General features: G+C 31.9%; 1 pseudogene; it reads left to right on the top strand.

Annotated features, from left to right (window-relative positions):
- Window positions 1–2,936, top strand: part of LOC140920365 (alpha-L-arabinofuranosidase 1-like) — a 4,738-nt pseudogene extending 1,802 nt beyond the window's left edge.
- Window positions 2,937–8,161: the final 5,225 nt, after the last annotated feature.

The raw sequence follows: 8,161 nt of genomic DNA, 5'->3' as shown, positions 1-8,161 counted from the left end.
ACAATCGATTGATATACTTTTCTTAAGTTACAAGCTTTCTACTAATCAATTAGTTAATCGATTGCATGAATGAATTAGTTCATCATTTATCAGAAACATATTGCATAATCGATTGGCACATCTCGATTTTAATTAAATATATGAGTTACAGGGACAAATCAGTCGATTGGCAAATCAATTTGGTTAAGTGTCTGAGTTACAAGGACAAATCAGTCGATTGGCAAATCGATTTGATTAAGTGTCTGAGTTACAGGGAGAAATTAGCCCATTGCCAAATCGATTATGTTAATGAAAGTGAATCGACTGAGTAATCGATTGTTTGATCTCGCATTTTGAACAAAACAATTATAATCGATTATTCAATCGACTCTGATATGAACTGAGTATTAGTTTCTGATATATGCATTAAAAAAATCGATTAGCAAATCGATTAGTTCATTTATTTCAAGAATTTCAAGAAAAACAAGAAATGCGAAATCGATTAGGAAATCGACTGATTTGGTAATACGCATTAATAAAATCGATTGGGAAATCGATTTGTCTGAAGTTTTTCGGAAACTATATAAACTGAATCAATCACAATTTTTATAACAGATAGAAAGAACTGAAAGAATTTCATTAGCTTTTCGAAAAATACACTTTGAGAAAAATTATTGTAACTCACAAACATTATTGGCAAATACTTAGTGTGAGAATTCATTGTGATTGAATCAAGTGTTTTAGTCTTTTTGAAAGAACCATCTTTGTAAAAGAAAGAGAGTGGAAATCCAGTATTGTGAAACTGGTGGTCATCTTTTAGAGTGTGTGTGATCATCTAAAAGAGATCTCAATCTGATCTTGCTAGAGCTTGGTGATTAGTTCTTAAGGATAGATTGGTTGTTGTTGTAGATTGATGTTGAGTTAGATGTATAGGCATTGAAGTGCTGGAAAGTCTGTAAACATACTCAAATCATTTCTAGTAAAGGCTGGAATCACTAAGTTATTTCGGGACTGGATGTAGACTATCGAATAGATAGTTGAACCAGTATAAAAATCTCTGGTGCACACTTCTCTATCTCTATACTCTTTATCTTGATAATACATGTGTTCTTGAATCTCAGTTGTGAATAAGTTTTGAATCTATTATTGTTAAATTGGAATTAATATTAAACAACTTGGTTTTAGTATTAAGTTCATCACTTAGGAAGGAATTGGATAATCTGGTTAATAATATTGTGTACAACTTCCTAAGGATAGAGGCCATTCCACCAACATGTGCCTCTTTACAAATATTGATTCAACATTTCAGATGTTCAAATTTAGTTTAAATGCTTTCACTTTGTGCTATGCAAGTAAAGTAATGTATATTATTTAATAATATTGTTGAAGAGCTAGCAGAGGATTTGAATACTTTACCAATTTGGGTATTTAATAACGGTATTTTTTGCGTTTATCTCTATTGACTAAGTTTTTTTCTAACAAACTGAATTGGTAAATTTGTGTTTGTTTTCTAATGGAGATATATCATTGTAGGTGTCAGCCATAATGATGAAGTTGACACAACCGTCGTCTTACCTTTTGTGTAAGTAAATGATCTCACTCTTATTTATTATAATCTATTTTTTCTTTTAAAGAAAGATGGCTTTAAGAATCTTGAAATATTGATTATAGTAAGCTCTCGATAGAATTGAGTTTGCGCGAGGTTATTCAACTTCAAAATGGGGTTCCATTAGAGCTTCTATGGGACACCCAGAGCCATTTAACCGGAAATATGTCGCCTTTGGAAATGAGGATTGCGGAGAAAAGAACTATTGTGGTATGCATGTTTTTCTTATGTATTTATTTAAAACAAAATGTGATTATTCTTTGCAAACATACATCAACACTTATAATTATTTAGGCCAATATGTGGCACAAAAACTATTGTCGAAACTGATGCAACTTGTTTTTCTGTTAAATCTTTGAATGATCAAGAAACTACTTGAAATTCTATAGTGCGATAAGACGTGCTTATCCAGGTATCAAAATTATCTTAAACTGCGATGGTTCTTCAATGCCTCTAGATCACCCTGCTGATGTACATGCTTATCATGTAATATATCTTAACACGGTTCCTTTGATTATTGATTTCAATGGAGTACTATTTTTCAATTTTGATATAGACTATAGACGCTAATCTACTTATAGTATCTTATCTCACCATTTTGTTTTGTTAGATTTATACAAGTGCAAATGACATGTTTTCTAGGGCTACAACATTTAACCGAGTAACACGAAGTTGTCCAAAGGTTTTACAAACTCTCTTGAACACTCTTCTATTTATGGTTTATTATTGGCATTTACTTTCGTGCTCAATACGGTTGAACACTTTACAAGCATTTGTAAATGAGTATGCAAAGATTGGAAAGGATGCTGGGCAAGGAAGTCTTATGGCAGCCCTAGCTGAAGTCGGAATCCTTATTGGACTGAAAAAGAACAGGTTTACTAAAGTTTCTTATTAACTTTTATTGAGTATTTACGTAGAAGTTATTAATAATGCATAGAATTGAAAGACGATCGATAAAATCCGACCAGCTCCAGAACATAATATTTATTAAATCAGTATGTTAAGCCAGGAGTATATTATAGTTTGATTTACCCTTTCCTTTACATATAAAACTACGTGTATGCGCCTATTAGCGAAAAGGTAAAGTAGATAATTAACTATTTGATGTTCCTAAACTATTGCTTAATAAACAAATTCAGAAAAGTGTCTTAAGAGGATTTCATTACTCTAAATATCATTACAGGAAAACTATTTCTAATTCAAATACTTAGATGATAAATAAATTATGTACCTTCACGACGGCCAAACTAAGATTTGTCTTTTTTCTTTCATTTCTCTTTTTAGCTCTATGGAACTCATAGCTACTGGATGTAGTTATTTTTCTCAGAGTCAGATGGAGCAACACTTCTGAATTCATCACTTCGAACAACCACTTCAAACTCTTTAATTGCATCAGTTATTACTTGGCAAAGCTCTGTCGATAAGAAAAATTACATATGGATAAAGGTAATGAAAACAACTCCCACAAGTAAAATTATTTAAAAAACTCATTCTGACTTCTGTTGAAAGTTTATTGAATCTTCACTACGCGAAAAATAGGATTTTACAGCGCTTTTTTTAAGCAATTTACAACGCTTTTTCAAAACAAAAAGCGCTGTAGAAACGAGCGCTGTAAAAAGATACAACATCGTTTTTTAAAATAAAAAAGTGCTATAAAAATGTAGATATATTGTGTGCGCTTGTTATGCACATTTTACAACGCTTATTTGAAAAAGCGCTGTAAAATGTGCACCCAATATATGCATTATAATGCAAATTTTACAGCGCTTATTTAAAAAAGCGCTGTAAAATGTGCACCCAATATATGCATTATAATGCACATTTTACAGCGCTTTTTCAAATAAGCGCTGTAAAATGTGCATTCAATATATGCATTATAATGCACAATTTACAGCGCTTTTTCAAATAAGCGCTGTAAAAGGTGCATTTTTTTTTTTTAATTTAAAAACGTTGTAAATTAAATTTTTAAAAAGCGCTTTTTGGTTTTTTATGGCATTTTTTTAGAAAGCGCTGTCTTTTAATTTTTTTTCAAAATCATTTTCATCCAAAATCAGTTCACACAAAAACAGAACATATTCAGATACATATTCAGAATCAGTTCACACAATCAGTACACAAAAACAGAACTATATAACTTAACTTTATAACTTAATTTACACAACAACAGAACATATTCAGATACATATTCAGAATCAGTTCACACAATCAGTACACAAAAACAGAACTATATAACTTAACTTTATAACTTAATTTACACAACAACAGAACATATTCAGATACATATTCAGAATCAGTTCACACAATCAGTACACAAAAACAGAACTATATAACTTAACTTTATAACTTAATTTACACAACAACAGAACATATTCAGATACATATTCAGAATCAGTTCACACAATCAGTACACAAAAACAGAACTATATAACTTAACTTTATAACTTAATTTACACAACAACAGAACATATTCAGATACATATATAACTTAACTACATATACAATTTAGATATTGTACAACAACACATATTCATATACATATTCAGATAGTGTGCCCTATTCATATACACATAACTAACATTATTACACAGAACAAAACTAGCTACCATATAATATTCAGATTCCTTGCAGCATGCTATTTCCCAGAAAATCAAATAATTTTCATTTCAAGCACATACTGACACCAGTCTTCCTTCAATTCAATTAGATCTTTCTCAGAGTATGTTGGACTGGAATTGTCAAAGTACTGTGCAATATAAAAATTGAACATAAATAAGTTAGAATCAAATATATACATAATTTATATATGAAAATCAAATAATAAAAATACCGTACCGTTTCTGAGATAATAGTTTGATTCCTATCAACAATCTCCTTCATGAATCTCAATACATAGTAACCACACTCGATGTTGTTCGTTTGACGAGTGCACTATAAAATAAAACATATAAGTCAATAAAATATTTGTGCATTGATTGTAAAGGCATATATTTGTAAATGAAAATTTAAAGGCATATATTTCAAACCTTTATTGGAATTCATGTGATGTTATTAGACTTTTGCTTCGACACTGTAGCACCTCTTTGAGCTCGAAAAACTTGTAAAGTACTATCGAATAAATAAATGTGATTATTATAGCATTAACAAACACATTATTTATACATTAACAAACACCTTACTTACGTGTCGAACATAGTCTTTATATCGGAGTGATTGTTGTAATTTCCGTGCAAGGGATCTAAATAGTATACAAATTCAGATGTCGCATTGATAGCAAATAGCATCCAATGTGCCCTACAACAACAAAAATTTGGTTGGCAATTTTATTTACACAACTAATAAATATAAGATCTCATAAATTAAAAAAGATATAAATAAATAATATATAATTATGTACCCTGAATTATATGGTGCAAAGAACAACTTATCCTTCTCTATATTTCCTAATAACATATCTATAATGTATTTTTTTACATTTCACTGGATCGAGTTTACACATCGAAAGCTTATGCGAAGACAAAAATGAATATCTATTTGACAATCTGCGCAAGCACACCAACTTCTCATACAAAAACCTTCAATGAAAATTTCAACTTAGATTAATTATCAATAAATTTAATTAATTACCAATAAATGCAATTAAAAGTAGTTTTTTACCTTATGTACAAACTGATGACAGTAGCACTCTGCTCCTTATGGTTGAGAAGTTCGTATATGTGCTCCTTTTCAAGAAATTATTCATACTCATCTCCGAATATAGCTTTATTCATGGTTATGATGCGTGAATCGTCGTTGCTGCCCATGTTCCTTTTTACTTGGATGTCAAGACATGCCCCGTATTTAGCAAGGCATGGGTGACTTATTTTAGGAGCAACAGCGACTGATTTTCCTCGATTCAGTTTTTTAGCTGCAACTTTGGCAGCTTTATTACCCTCCAGCTTTTGTAGTTTGCCAGCTTTATTACCCTCCAATTGTTGAGGTTTGCCGACTTTATTTTGCTGTGCGGGTGGTTTATTTGATTGAATCTGAAAAAATGAGGTTAAATGTTAGTTTATTGAATCTGAAAAAATGACAAACCTTAGGGAATAAATGCGACAAACCTTTTCGGGCAATGTAATTGACTCGTTTCTGGAAATCTTTTTATCATTCCCTTTAGGCTTTTTTAGAATCTAAATATAAATGTGAAATTAAAGTTTGCAGCGGAAAAAAATCAGCAATTAAATATACATATCAATTAAACATACATTTCAATTAATTAAACATACCTTATCAAGAGCAACAAGATATGTGGGCCATGCCACGTAACTACCAACTGCTTCTCCCAAAAACCTCATATCTGCATCGTTGTCCGGTATAGGCAACGATGCATTTGGTTCCAAAGCAATGACAAGTGATATTTTGACATGGCCCGCAGGGATCGGTGTGTTGTGCAATACTTCTCCCGAAGTATTGTAGAATGTTCCCTTTCTGACCTTCCGATGAGTAGGGGAGGATAAGTACAAAACGCATGGAGTGACACCCTAAATCAATGGTTAATACATAAGTATGGTTAATACATAATTAATTACATAAGTAAGTAATTAATTACCTCGGGAAGAGTTTTGAGACCAATGTTGCAACTCGCGTTTTCACTCTCCATTTGGAGCTGATCCGGGAGTTGCTTGTCTTTATTCGTCTTCACCAAAAGTGCCACTTGCTCTGGTAGGAGTTTGAGCTTCTCTAATACTTCCTCATTGAATGGATTTTGGCGTTTCTCTTGTGAAAAATAGCTTTTAGGTGTTACGCCAAATCCTTTCCTCCTCACGCGACCGGAATATTTAGAAACATTAAACACTTTACCCAGAATGTCCCTGCAACTAGCTTTGTTGCCCTCTTTATTTTCCGAACTCTGTTCAATATTCTCCTAAAATACATGTAGGATTAAACAGATAAGTTCAATATCATTTTTAAAATACAATATTAAAAAATATTAAAGTGATAAAATACAATATTAAAAAATATTAAAGTGATATTATACTTACACAAAGTTCTATTATTTTTTGAACATTTTCGTTATCAACCACTCCGTCCTTATTTATACGAGCTTCCTTCCACAATATATGACGACCCAACGGTTGAACGGATTGGTTGTCTTGTCGCTATTCGTTAAGATCGTAAACAAAATATTAGTTAGAAACTATAGTTTATAATGCAAATTCCTTCATTATATAAAAGTGATGTTTAATTACTTACAAGTTTTTCCTCTAGACGTGCATATCCCATACGCGATTTTTTGTATGGGTGCGTAGGATTTCTTGCCCTCTCGCGATTCGCCTTACTTATATTCTATATAAAAAAAATAAAAATCGTGTAAAAATTTAAAATACGCTATGAATATGAATAATAAAACACAAATGCAAATAAATTAATCACTTACTACAAACGCGGGGTCGGAACGTTTTGATACAAATGCACTCTATTCTTCATTTAATATATAATGTTTATATATTCTTGGAGCTTCTGCATTCATATTTCCCTCACTATCTTTTAGATAGAAGTTTGAGAGGCGAGATCTAAAACCCCGGTGTATTTTCTCGGAAACTCTCAAGATGTAATTCTTTCTCACCTCATCAAGAACAAAAGCAGTATGCAAACGAAATAAAGATATAGTTTGAGTAAAGTATTTCAATGGGAAAAATTATAAATGACAAAAGAGTGGATCAAAAAATTTACCTGTATATCATTCCACAATATCTCTTTTGCATCCTTCAACGCCTTATCTCTCTAGTAATCGATTGTAATGGGGATATTTTGACGAACAATATCCCCAATGTAACTTACAAACATGGAGCTGTTGGAGTCGATGGGCTGACCACTCTCATTCCATCCAACCTAATAAACTCATATAGTAAGTACATGCTTTCAAAAAAGATAAAAAATAAACAGCAAACAGAGTATAATATACCTCAAATTTTATCCCACTGCTCCTTGCTTTTATGACCTTTGGCATTATGGTTGCACCATGTTTGACTTCATTTTCGTAAGTCTTGGTGTTGATAACTTCCTCATTTTGACAATCCAAAGCCTTGTTAGAATCCATTTATCTACAACAAGTTCAACATGCAGTTCAGTATAACATCAACAAGTTCAACATGCAGTAGTCTAAGTACGTATCAGTATAAGTTCAACATGCATTTTAGTGATAACATCAATACCTGAATAGTGAGACGAAATACGTAGACGAAATACGTAGGGTTCGTAGGAGAAATGCGCAGAAATACGGTTTGCAGAAACTGAAGTATGGTTCGAAGAAATACGTAATGAGGGTTACATATTTCAATAAAAAGAAATGGTTTGTAATGGTAGAGATGATTGTGGATGGAAATAAGGTTCGAAATGAGAGAGATGATCTTGGAAATATGCTTCGAAATGAAAGAGATGATAGGGTTCGCAAAGGAAGAGAAGAACGATGAAGAAGAGATGATAGTGAAGTTTACGTAATGAAGAGGAAACTGAAGCGGTTTACTGTTATATATAAAATCCTATTACAGCGCTTTTTTAGAAGCCTTTTACAACGCTTGTTGGAAAAGCGCTCTAAAA

The sequence above is a fragment of the Cicer arietinum genome, chromosome 5 (assembly GCF_000331145.2).
Source record: "Cicer arietinum cultivar CDC Frontier isolate Library 1 chromosome 5, Cicar.CDCFrontier_v2.0, whole genome shotgun sequence".
NCBI lineage: Eukaryota > Viridiplantae > Streptophyta > Magnoliopsida > Fabales > Fabaceae > Cicer > Cicer arietinum.
The sequence above is the reverse complement of the archived record's forward strand: the minus strand, read 5'-3'. Positions and strand labels throughout refer to the sequence as shown.